The sequence below is a fragment of the Eretmochelys imbricata genome, chromosome 1 (assembly GCF_965152235.1).
Source record: "Eretmochelys imbricata isolate rEreImb1 chromosome 1, rEreImb1.hap1, whole genome shotgun sequence".
Classification (NCBI taxonomy): domain Eukaryota; kingdom Metazoa; phylum Chordata; order Testudines; family Cheloniidae; genus Eretmochelys; species Eretmochelys imbricata.
In genome coordinates, this window is record NC_135572.1 from 295,119,393 (window position 1) to 295,132,711 (window position 13,319).

Here is a 13,319-nt window from a genome sequence, read left to right on the forward strand (position 1 = left end):
CATGCCCACGCATCCAAGCACATACCCCACAACAAGGATGTGAGTACTAGGCTCCAGCTGATGCCCCCAGACCCTCTGGTGAGGAAAGAGGGCACCTACTACTGTTGATAGTGGGGTGGGGTGTGGGGGGCTTATTGCCTCTGCCTGTCTGGAAGGATAGAAGGTTCCCTACTATTGCCGCTCTGAGTGGGGGTGGGTGTCACAGTGTAGGGGAGGGCAGCAGAGCAGGGCCATGGGAGATGGAAATCCATTTCCTGGTTTGTGTAGGGCACCAGTTACCTTAATCCAGCCTTGCTCATAAACAATGCACAGGTGTGTTTTCAGGATCCAAGGTACCAACATTTCTAGTCCTCCCTAATCCCCTTTCGGCAACCAGATGGGGATGACTGAGAAATCTTTTTGTGGATTCATAGTACTATTTAACCCACCCCACCCCAGCCCCAGATCTAGAGTTCCTATCCCTCCCCTTGCAGCTACACCAGGCAATGAAGAAATGAATATCACAATATCAATTAAGCATTAACTGGCTCTGTGGATACTGGAGCATAAGGCTAAGCCTTTAATTAAATGAAAAACCAATAATCGTAAGTAGCAAACAACTTGCTTTCCTTAATGCTGATGTAGGAATAACAGTTCCAAACAGTGACTAACAAAACTAGAACCATATTTTAAACATTCATCCTGTAGATCTCTATATAGTCTCATATTTGTAATAAAAAGACGTACTTTATAAGTGAGGTGCAGCGGGAGCGTTCTGTGGGAAAGGCTGTTGTTTATATCAGTCTGCAAATACCTGCTGAATCTGATAGATTATCTAAATTCAATAGGCTAAGCTAGTCACATGTGACCCCTTTCTCTAGTCCAGCATCTCAAACCAAAAGAAAAAAGGAAGGAAGCTGCTTCAGGCAAGTAGACGACTTGTGGGTGGGTGGGGGAAGGTTATAATAAATGTTCACGGGAAGCAAGTGCCAATAAGAGCTTTGCGTGCGTGTAAGGACTTCATGTTCTCGACTTGTGTAAGCAAATGAGGGAAACTGATGCACTGACTGGTCAGGTGACTTGCCCACACAGCAGCTCCTGAGAGAAAAGGAAACAGAAGTCATTAGTCCAGTCACCCAGGACCCTGGTATATCACTAGACATCTTTTATATTAGAGAGAGACAAGATGTGTGAGGATCTTGGCAAGGTGGAACAGATTGCAAAACATAAGTAGCTAAACAATCTGTTCCACCTTGCATTTAGCTGTGACATTCTGAGTAAGTCTCCCAGACCTGAAGAAGAGTTCTGGGTATGTCGCTCGAAAGCTTGTCTCTCTCACCAATGGAAGTTGGTCTGATACAAGATATTACCTCACCCACCTTGTCGTGCTAATATCCTAGGTCTGACACAGCAACACTGCACACATCTTTTCTTGTAGGCACAGGGCAGTCCCATTGACTCAGATGGAGTAGTCCGACTGCAACCAAGAGCAGAATTTATCCTGAAATACCTATTGTTAAAGACTACTATAATGTTCAACTGCTGTAAGAAAATGGTGCACCATTTACTTGTATTTGGCTCAGTTCTCTCTATGGAAAATAAAGTAACACTTGCCAAGATCCTGTACAGCATACCATACGTATCCTTTTAGTATGCAGTAGCACATATATGATCATTTTTTTTCCTCATAATGTTTGTAGGATCCTCTTCTTACTTTATCCTTAAGTGATGTGTCTCAGTGTTTAGAAAGTCACTGGTGTATCATAACTGCAGTTCTCTCGGGCATGCCATGATCTGCACTGGCAACTAGCTTGCCAACTTAGAATCATAGAATCATAGAATATCAGGGTTGGAAGGGACCTCAGGAGGTCATCTAGTCCAACCCCTGCTCAAAGCAGGACCAATCCCCAATTAACTCATCCCAGCCAGGGCTTTGTCAAGCCTGACGTTAAAAACTTCTAAGGAAGGAGATTCTACCACCTCCCTAGGTAACGCATTCCAGTATTTCACCACCCTCCTAGTGAAAAAGTTTTTCCTAATATCCAACCTAAACCTCCCCCACTGCAACTTGAGACCATTACTCCTTGTCCTGTCCTCTTCTACCACTGAGAATAGTCTAGAACCATCCTCTTTGGAACCACCTCTCAGGTAGTTGAAAGCAACTATCAAATCCCCCCTCATTCTTCTCTTCTGCAGACTAAACAATCCCAGTTCCCTCAGCCTCTCCTCATAAGTCATGTGTTCCAGACCCCTAATAATTTTTGTTGCCCTTCGCTGGACTCTCTCCAATTTATCCACATCCTTCTTGTAGTGTGGGGCCCAAAACTGGACACAGTACTCCAGATGAGGCCTCACCAATGTCGAATAGAGGGGGACCATCGCTTCCCTCGATCTGCTGGCTATGCCCCTACTTATACATCCCAAAATGCCATTGGCCTTCTTGGCAACAAGGGCACACTGCTGACTCATATCCAGCTTCTTGTCCACGGTCACCCCTAGGTCCTTTTCCGCAGAACTGCTGCCTAGCCATTCGGTCCCTAGTCTGTAGCTGTGCAACTTCTTTGCATGTGCTCTAACTAACAAAATATTTAACTGGTACAAATGAAATATTAGTGGTTCCCCGGGTGTTCAGGAAACTGAACTGCTTTACTAGACCATCATAGGAATACCTCTTGTCTGAGCTAGTCAAAAACAGACTGAAAAAGCAAACAGGGGCATTGCTAAAAAATGTCACCAAAATCTGCCATTTTTTGTCAACATTTTGAAAAAATTTCCATTGAAATTTAAGCCAATTCTCCATGGAGCATTTACTTGCAGTAAATCAGTTATATTCTTCGAATGGCAACGTGCGATTGAATGATTCTGAAATAGGTACAAGTGCTGTGTTATGCCCATGACCTCACCCCACACCCCCAGCAATATTTACCATCTCATTGTTTGGCAACAGCAAAGATGTCAAGGGCAGCTGGAGTAGAGCATAATCAGTCAGGACGATCTTGTAGCTTCTTTTCTTGTTTTTGAATGGTACTTAGACGCTTATGATAAGAGGAAAAGTGTAGGGTAGGGGTTTGAAAAGAAAATGCCTGCTGACATGCTGAGGGTGCTTCATACTCAAGTGGTAGGGAAGAAGAGCAAAGAAGTGTGATGAAAAGTAGAGCACACACATGGCTAAAGGGGGGTTTGTTCCACTGCATGGATGGAGGAGGTGTGAGTGAAACATCATTGAAATATCCCCTGAAAGCGTCCACCTCCCCTTCTCTTATGAAAGTATTACAGTAATTGAAAAATCCCTACAAGGGGGCAAGAGGAAATGTTTTGTACAGAGAACAATGCGGCTTGCTATATTTCTATAATGAATGTGGATGTGCTATCGGAGGCATGGTCTTTGGAAAGAGTGCTCTGGCCATTGAACAATAGAGAAATTATTTCACTGAACATCTCTACAGTTTCCTATGGAAGATGCAACCCTTTGTATTTTTATGCATTTTCTTGGTTCTTATTTTCTTGGCAAATAACTGTACACTTCAATTTACTTGAGCTTGAAGATTTACTTTGAGCACATCAAAATAGAACTGCAAATGAAGACAAAGAAGCAAGGGCCTGATTTTTCAACACCACTTTTATGCTGGTATGACTGCATCAAAGCCAGTGGAGTTACACTGGTATAAACTGATACAAGAGAATAGAGAATCCGGCCCATTTTCTTTATTTTTAAAAAAAAAAAGAGAGAGAGAAGTGGGATTTTTGGTCAGGACCACCTGCGAAAGCTTGCACAGCGGCGATGCCTAGCACACTTTACATGGAGAGAGAACATTAGTCTCCAGTGCTGTTTATCCACCACCTGTAGCAAGTGCTAAATTCACCTAACTGACTTCAACAGAGGCCAGTATGTGAAGGGTTGATAGCTCAAGCTCACTTTTGAAAAGCAATATTTGTTTTTATTTAATGTTTGACAAACATGTTTTCTCTGTGAGCCTAAGGGGATGTAATGAGGACACCCGGTAAAAACTGGAATTTTTATGTAATATGTGGTAGAGTCAGCTAGAGATTTCAGTATGCATACCCCTCACCTGCCTCACCCTGCTATAGGCTCCTCTCAGACATCAATCCTCCTTTCAACACCTGTAAATAATATACTAGGCATACTTTAAATGGCCTTAGGAAGCATTTTTATATTAAACTACAACAAATGTAGCAACAGGTGTATGAAACCCATCCAAAGTATCTTTCAGACGTCAGGTTAAATCCTGTTCCTTTTACTCATGCAAATCCCATTGTCTTCAATGGGTTTACTTGTCTAAACATGGCAAACGCGATTTGGCCCATTGCATGAGCCTAATGTTGCAATATGCTTCATATTTGCTTCATTCTGCCAAAGGCACTTTAAGAAACCTTTTATATGTCTAGTTAGTAAAACTCCACACAGCAACAGAAAAGATAACCAATCAATTAAATGTGAAGACTGTCTTTGTCCTTCATCAGTTGATTCAGTCCAGTCATACATCATCTGATTCTAATGGTATTACCGCCAGTCTTTAATAAACTCTACATGTCACCAAGGTTAAATTTCTTATTCACGTACCTTGTATCCTATCTGTAGTAAAGGAAGAGTGTCAGAAGTTCTGGGAGTCAGGATAAAAGTTTGAGTACACATTATACATCTTAGAGATGATGAGCTGGGCAGACTATTTGGACTTGTTTCTGCTTTCTAAATCATGCAGGTGCTCAGATTCTCTGGTCTAAGAACCTGAATATAATACAGTACATCCTGTGCTGTGTTGTGAAGTTGCAGTGTTTTCTCCCTCTGGGCATCAATTTATTTCCCAAAACTCATTGAGCAGTCATCAGATAATTACAGCTGGGTGAATGCAGCAAAAATGTTTTCCACAAGAATTCACTCTAATTTAAACATGAATTTCCTCTATGTTCATGCTTCTGTTGTGTTTGGTTTCCCCAAGAAACTTGAGGGATGGAGTTTTACATCCTCAACCATTTGAAAAGACTAAGTTTTAAGCGTGCACGCTGGAATGTTTGTGGAAAGCAAAAGTGCCAGGTCATGATGACAAAGTTGTGCTGGTGCTGACATTACAGTATTCCTTTGCATCTGCCTGGGGCCAAAGTGGTCTGTCTGTCAGAAACGTGTTTCCGTTCTCTGCTGGCATCACTATTTCTTCCTTATGTTCTGGTGTTCAATAAAAAGCACTTGTATATTTTATATAGGACACTGTTTATCGCAGTAAGGGTATAACATTTCTCAAACTCCTTGCCAAACTAGCAATTAATTGAGCCAGGCAGGGGCCTGGAACTTGGACAAAACAGAACATTATGAGAACATAAGTAGATGAAGAACAAATAATTTATGAGACAAGGTGATCTGATATGCTTGTGATTCTAGCTTGCAAGAGGCACCCCAAACGGTTATTCACCTTAGGTCTCAGCAATATTTCAACAAACCATGCTAGGAACAATCATGTTGGAAAATGGTTGTCAAGTCCGGCAAAACTTGCTGCATTAGCTCCCCCATGACTCCTATGACAGTTGCTAGCATGACTGCATCATTTCCCCCCGTGCACTGTGGACAGGTTTTTTTTGTTTTTTAAAAAGCCACCTTGATAATCCAAAAGTGATGCTATATACAGTACTGTTCTTATTTACAGCAGTAGAGAGTGCATATACAGCCTTGCACAATCGCAACATTCTGTAACGGTTTGAAAATGGTTCCAAGTGGTGGTTACAAACTATCGTGTGGACGGAGCCTCAAAGAGCTTATAACAAGTTCACAAGGAGTTTTATGATGAAGTATTATCTTGTTTTATTTTGCTTTTGCATAGGGCCAGTTCTGGAGGCTGCTTAGGTGGCAGCGGCAGGGCCTATCACTATGGCAACACTGCCTTTCTGCGGCAGAAGGAGAAAGCCGAGGATAATCCACACAGCAGATGACACATTTCTGATGGGGAACCCGAGACGCTAAGTTCTTCTGGGCAGGGGACATGTGTTATATTTATGCAGGGCTTAGTGCTGAGGCCGGAGCCTCCGGGTAATACAAATAAAATAACCACGTAGGACGGTGATGGGGTAGTGAAGTGGACAACTGACCCACAAATTGCCACAAGCACAAACCTATCCATGCTCAGTGTAGGACTCAAACGTTTTCACATGGGTGAAGTGCTTTGGTGTAATGTTTACTCTCCAGGACAGGGCTCATAGTATGCAACTGGATAGTACAGAAGTCTTATGGGCCTGTTTCTCCACTGCCTTGCCTAGTCATTCAGGGTTTGATCCCGCACTACTCTAGTTTAGAGGTGTTTTGCTATTGCCTTCACTGGGAGCAGTATCATGCCCTTTCCTGTGCAAAGCAAGTGTGGAGAGGGTAGATAACGCTATTATTCTGATGAGGTAGTGTTTTGCAGCCATGGCCACAGGTGTAAGTGACAATCCAAGGTACAAGGCCGTGGAGAAGCAGGACATCGATGTTTTATTTGCAATATACAGGAATAGAAGGCTAACCCACCATTCTTTTCATGGAACAGCAAAATATGCTGCCTAAAGTAGCTCACAGTCTGTGGTGATGGTTGCCCTGAAAGTGTGATCAATACAAAGTCAGCTGCAAAGATCTAAATTAGTCAAACCAGGCATAATTCCAGACTCTCTAGACCGCATGCAGCTCCTGCACATAGTAAATAGACACACTGCCTGCGATAAAATATAATTAATAGGAGTTAAATTTCCATGTCGCGCTTCTGTTCAAAACATGCTACAATAAGCAATTTTGCGCCACAGTTCAGACCTGTCCTTGGAGATTTTATAGAAGAAATTGTAATTACATGCTCATTGCAGTGAACCTTGATGAGACAATGGTGACAGTCCAGTATATTCCTTCCATTTAGAGTGTATTCCTTTTATTCTGAAAATATAAATAAAACCACAGATGCAGCTGTATGTAATAAATGTACTGATCTGTTATTTGGCATGATTGCTATATTCCCTTGCCTCCTAGTTTGCCTCCAGATCTTTCAAACTGAAATACAGTGGGAAGCTGTTCACCAGAGAATGGAAATAAAATATTTCCCAATGCATTCATCGTACTTAAAGAGTTCTCAAAATATTTGCACGTTCAAGGAATTCTTTTTAGCTTGCAGTTATCCTGTAACAAAATATTATCCAAGTTATGAAATCCTTAGTCTTTATTCAGGCAGATTCCCATTTACCACATTGCAAGTTGTCCCAATAAGCACAGAGTTAAAACTTGAGCCTAGATTGTTATGGTGCAATTGAAATCACGCGGGACTACTTTCATAGTAAAATATCTGTGAGTAAGGTCTTTAATAAGGAATTAGTTGTTCGGTTTTAAGTGTTTTGCCCATGATAAACTACCCAACCACGGAAAGATTAAAATGTACTGGAAGATTGTGTATGTAATTCAAACTTCAGAAACAAATAATTAGAACAAAAGGATCAAAATTCACCAATTATCCCAATTTTAAATATGTAGAGATATACATAGAATACCAACTCCTATACACTTCTGCTTCTCCCTTTAAAATGTTTAAATCTCAGTTGAATTACTAACAGACCTGATAAAACAATTTTATTTAGTATAAGTCAGGGTTCCGTCAACATTAGCCACAATTACCAAAAAAAAAAAGACATTTCAATTTTCAGCTGGACAGATGGGCAAAAGGTGTGTACATGTTTGGTTTCTGCTTCTTGTTAAAAATCCACTTTCTTTGTTTCACAGCACGGTCACAAGTGAAAGATCTTGGTGCTACAAACATATGTGTGTATGCAGACAAGCTGTGGCCCACAAAGATTAAACCTTGGTGTTATGGTGAGAGCATGGCAGTATGAATGGAAGAAATATATTTCCTTTAAAAATAATTTTAAAAATCCCTTATTTAAGCAACCTCCTAAAAAACCAAAACCACAATACTACAGTAATCACCCAAAACATTTCAGTATTGCTACAGAGAGTTGCTGTATTCTGGATCTTTATTGTACTACAAACTTTAAAGGCCAATTCTGCTCTTGATAGCAGGTAGAAATATATTAAAAAAATGTAAAAAGTCATTTGTGTATAGATTATTACTTGGGGCAGCATTCTAAGAAGGAGAGTTTTACCTTAGTTCTAACTATAATCCTATGAAAGGTAAATTCCAATTTAGTCATATGCTATAATAAAAATAAAAAATGCTATAACAAAACTAAAGAGGACCTGATTTTGTGTGCGAGCCTGGATTCACACGTGTGTGTGACGAGCCTGCATTCACACAGGTTCCATTGGGCCAGATTTTCCGGCATGGTGAGTTGTGTGTGTGTGGGGGCGGGGGCGCATCAAAAAGCCAATTGCAGACTGAAGGCTGCTCTACATTCCATCAGCTGGTATCTGTCCCAAAGGATCATCCACCAGCTGAGGACTGGAGCACAATGCACTTTGGTCACATCCTTCCCAGTCCCTTCTCACCCTCTATACTGGGTTATGCGTGTATGAGTAGAAGTCAGCTCCCTGGGCTCTCCTTCCACTAGGTAATTCCACACACCATGGAAATTACAATCAGGGGAGAAGAAGCCAGTTGACTCCTCCTTTGTGCCACTAGAATGACACAGAGCAGGGGAGAAAATCTACACTATCATGTTCCACAGAATTACTCTGTATTCACACTGGTCTAAGTGAGAGGCACAGTTTTTAAAAAGCCTTTTGAAAGAGGACAAAGAATATAATCTCATTTGTTAAGGTTAAAGAACAAATACATTTTCCTTCCAATTAGTTTGACACAATGGCCTTTGCCAGCTGTGTCCAGATTGTACCTTGTAGCTGTAACTTTTTAAAAATTATGAATAAAGAAGGGCCTGAACCAACCCCCAAATTCCAGCTCTGAATGTCAATCGTGGGTTGGGTCTGAGTTCACAATGTGCGCGTCTCTCAACAATGGGCCAAATCCAAAACACCCAAATTTTGATTCAGATTCTGACCTGATGGCAACATCATAGCAAATCTGGACAAACTCTGCTGAGGTCAATGGAGCTACTCCAGAGTCACACACCCATGTAACTGAGAGAACAATTTAGCCTGTAGAATTTGATTCTGGTTCCAGTTTGGATCAGGAGTTTTGACTCAGGTCCATGTTTAATTTTTAAGACTTGAATTTTGTTCGATTTCCACCATTAAAGAAAGTCTTCAAAGTAATGTTTTTCCAGGCCCCTAAACTTATCTAATAAGGTAGCAGCATGTTGGTCTGCTAAGTAACTAATTCGGGAAGTTCTTTCTTTCTGTCATTGTTGTTTCAAGGTTTTAAATCATTAGAACAACACTGCTCTGCAGAACAGCAGCAGATGAAAAAGTAGCTGTCGTAAGCTAGGGCCGGTCTGATCTTTACATATGCATTAGTAACTGTGGTGGGTGAGGGAGAGAATAATATGTGGGAAGGGAATTAATTGGAGGTCAGCACAAAACAGACTTACATAAATGATATGATGCACACAAGTTGTCTTAAGAAATTAAAGATACTTGGGTAGGGAGGAGAGCTTTAATTGGACTTGACCTTGTAACATTCCCTTATGTTCCTGGGTGGGCTGGCTGGTCTATTTAAAAATGCCTGGTTCACAATAACCCCACCCAGTGTTTGGAGATGCTTCTCAGTACAAAACAAATGAGCATTTGAATACTGCTCCAGCATCTTAGCAGTTAATGGAAACAATAAGTACAGCTGTGTCATGTAGCACCTCGGAGATCCTTATCATGAAATGTTTTGACATTAGAAAATATTTTCATTAAGGAAAATAATACCAATAAAAACAACGCCTGCTACTAAAGCAACAGCTTTCCAATTGCCTATCTGCATGTATTTTTAGAAGAAACAAAACCTGAAATACAATAGTATCCACTAAACAGGGCAGTTTTTACACAAAGATTTGATTAAAGTTAATCGTAAACATGTGTCAAAACAAAAACCCTATCAATAATAGATCAGCCATTTTGTCTAATAGATCAGGAAGCCTGCACAAAGAAATACGGGATACACTCACTGTGCTGCTGATTTTCTGAACAGCTGAGGTTTTGGTGGGGGTGAGGGGTGTATAAAAGGGAGTGGAACTGGGACAGGCATAAGCTGATTTTTCGAGAAGGGCGAGGATTGTGGTTTTAAGGCCCTAGCTGCAGTACTAGGAATCCCTCAGCCAGAGTTTCTCCTGGGGCTCTAGGAGAGGCGTATGCAGGAACATGAACTCCAACCTCCATTAAAAAGGTACGGAGTATTGGATGTTTTAAATTCAAGCTGATTTGATTTGGCAAAAAGGTCATGTCACATGGTATGTTTCTCTTTCCCGATTGGCTGGCTGATTAACTGTAAGCCAGATTTCCAACATAAGTATTTGTAGTTACCAATTAAAAAATGGCTGGGGTGATTTTTCAACATTAGCTTAAAATATGTTGCTTCATGAAGGTGTGGCACAAGATCCACCCCCTACTATTATTAACTTCTGCAAGGCACAATTCTCTTAGCTCATCTGGAAATGCTGCTTCCTGTGGGTTAACGGGATCTTGATTCTAGACGTATTACAAACCCAGCATATCTAACCACAGATTAGGGGAGACCCTGCTGATTTAGTGGTGAAGTCCTTTCACAATGTTTAGCTGTTGCAAAATTCACTAAGCAGAATTTTCTACAATCATCAAGGTCCGGGTATAGCTTGTGTGGGCATATCATGTGCTCAGAAGCGATACGCACAATAAATCAGTACTAATTAACAGTCATCGAAATCAAAACTGCAGTTGAATAAGATGTTTACTTTCTGTCTATCCAAGTACTTATATCAGGGGTTTTCAAAAGTTTCCATTAAATCTTTTTTTGATGGAAAACTGGGTTTTGTTTAAATGAAAATTCTCATGGACATTATCAGCTTTCTGTGACCAAAAATAAATAAATAGATAAATAAAAATAAAAATAAAAATCAATGAATCAAAACCAAGAACCAATACCCACCCAAAAATGTCACTTCTGGGCCAAAAAACAGGAAGGTTTTTGGTTCTTTGGCAAAAACTCAGGTTTCACTGAGAAACCTCCGTCCCACCCTTCCATTTTCTGACCAAATCTAACTTACATAGCTCTCATCACTACAACATCTAGAACATAGCATCACTTCCAGGAAACCAAACCAAATTCACATTTGACACAAATGACTCAGGATCTTGCATAAGAGTAATTTACAAAGGCAATAAAGCATGCATCAATTCTGGTAGTTGTGTTCCAAGTATTACAAAAGTTCCTTTCTGATCTTATGTATCCTGCAACCTCAGACTCCTCTTTAAAATCCCTCTACAAGTCTGCTGCAGTTTCCACGGTATGCATCTGATGAAGTGAGCTGTAGCTCACGAAAGCTCATGCTCAAATAAATTGGTTAGTCTCTAAGGTGCCACAAGTCCTCCTTTTCTTTTCACTTTTTACAGTCAGCTTTGTGTTGCTAATCTCCACCCTGGCTTTCATTGTGCATGCTGTCCAGAAACCTTATTCCACACAATTTGATGCATTAAAAAAATCTGAAGAGGAAACAAGATATGGCCATATCATTAAGTCTGGCAGTTCACTATTGCAGTCCTTTCAACTTAGCCATTTCTTTATTGTTCGCTTGTCCTGTTAAATCTCATTTAACTTGTAGGTTTCTTAGAACATGGACCTGTCATTTTCTGTATCTTTAAAGTGCCTTCCACACCCACACAGCCGTATAAATAATAATAATTTGTTACAAAACCTTAAATTGAAATTGTATTAATGAACTAGAATATATTTCTATAACTTAAAAAAAATGCTCTACAATAGCCAGGTAGGTCCCTTTTAATGTGTCTTAAAAAGAGTGCAATAAGCTTGGCCAACAGAAGCTATGAAGTGTCCAACCCCATAATCGCAAACTAATTTCTAAAGTGACAAGTTAGATACTGTTCATGCAGAGACTGCCTTACACAGTTAGCCATAAATTGCACAAAGCTTCAGACACTTCCCTGAGGAAAGGAAATATTAACCAGGGTGTAAAACTATCCTTGCTCTTTTTGAAAAGTGCCTTCGGATCTTGAACATCTATCTGGACAGTTACCTTCCAGTTTAACATCACATTCAAAGGGCACTACCTCTGTGAGATTAGCACTTCCCAGAACTGCAGTGTAGTATCAGTGCAGGCTTGGATTCCAAGTTCTGGTGAGAGACTTAAATTTACAACCCTTGTGGCCTAAAGGCAAAGTTTTACCAAATGAGGCGTACTGACATGACCAGAGGGGATATAATAGAGCCAGAGGGGCCAACAATCCTAATTTTTATGGCGCAGCCCCAGATGTCCACATCATTGGAACAGGAGACAGAAAAATTTACTTGTTTTAATGATTTAGCTACAGAGGAATAGAATAGAAGCTTGATTGTAGCAGTGTTTTGGTTTTTTTTTGGAGGGAGGAAGTCGTACTTTAGTTCAGAACAAATTACTCTTTTTCTATTTGTCTAGTAAGGATTTTTTTTTTCCAAAATAGAGTGGGATCCCAAAATGAGTCTAGCTTGATGACTTTGTGAGTGATCTTTTTTGACTTACTGGATATCAGCTGTTCAGCGGTGCATTAAGTGTTGAAACATTGACACATGAAACATTCCATACTGTATCAGGTTCATGCCACCTAGTGGTGATAGTACATACAGTAGAACCTCAAAGTTACGAACACCTCTGGAATGGAGGTTGTTTGTAACTCTAACTCTGAATATACATTGTAAACTTTTGAAAGAACAATCACAACTGAACATTGACTTAATACAGCTTTGAAACTTTACTATGCTGAAGAAAAAGGCTACTTTTAACCATCTTAATTTAAATTAAATAATTTTTCTAATGTCAAAACATTTCATGATAAGGAATAAATACTTGTTATGTTATTAGTCCATGCCTACCCTGCACATGACAATTTTGTCTTTCACCCTCAGACATCATATGAATCCTTAGATTACTGAGGACTAGTGTAGTGGTCCTCAGTAGAAAGAACTGAAGGCAAGTACAAGCATTTGTAAACAGACCTGCCCATTACAGCCTGATCTGTATTCCCATCTTGGGCTGCTGAAGCCATCAGCAACCAAGGTAAGAAGGAGAAAGAGAAAAAAAAATCAGTGCTCTAAGCGTGCAATTCTCATTCCTGTTGCCCACATCTCCAGTATTCCATAGGTGCCCAAGCTGCAATGTAACCCGCAATCCTCCCAGTGTTCTTTTGAAGCAAATATTTGCACTGTAAAAAAGATAAACAAAAGAAATAACATTTTTCAATTCACCTCATACAAGTACTGTAGTGCAATCTCTTTATCATGAAAGTGCAACTTACA

General features: G+C 40.3%; 1 long non-coding RNA gene across 1 annotated transcript; it reads right to left on the reverse strand.

Moving 5' to 3' along the window:
- Window positions 1-474: 474 nt before the first annotated feature.
- LOC144259498 (uncharacterized) lies at window positions 475-4,954 on the reverse strand. The gene is made up of 3 exons (XR_013344846.1): window positions 4,562-4,954; window positions 1,359-1,456; window positions 475-1,077 (listed from the first exon to the last, which is right to left on the reverse strand). It is a non-coding gene; the product is annotated as an uncharacterized LOC144259498 (long non-coding RNA).
- Window positions 4,955-13,319: the final 8,365 nt, after the last annotated feature.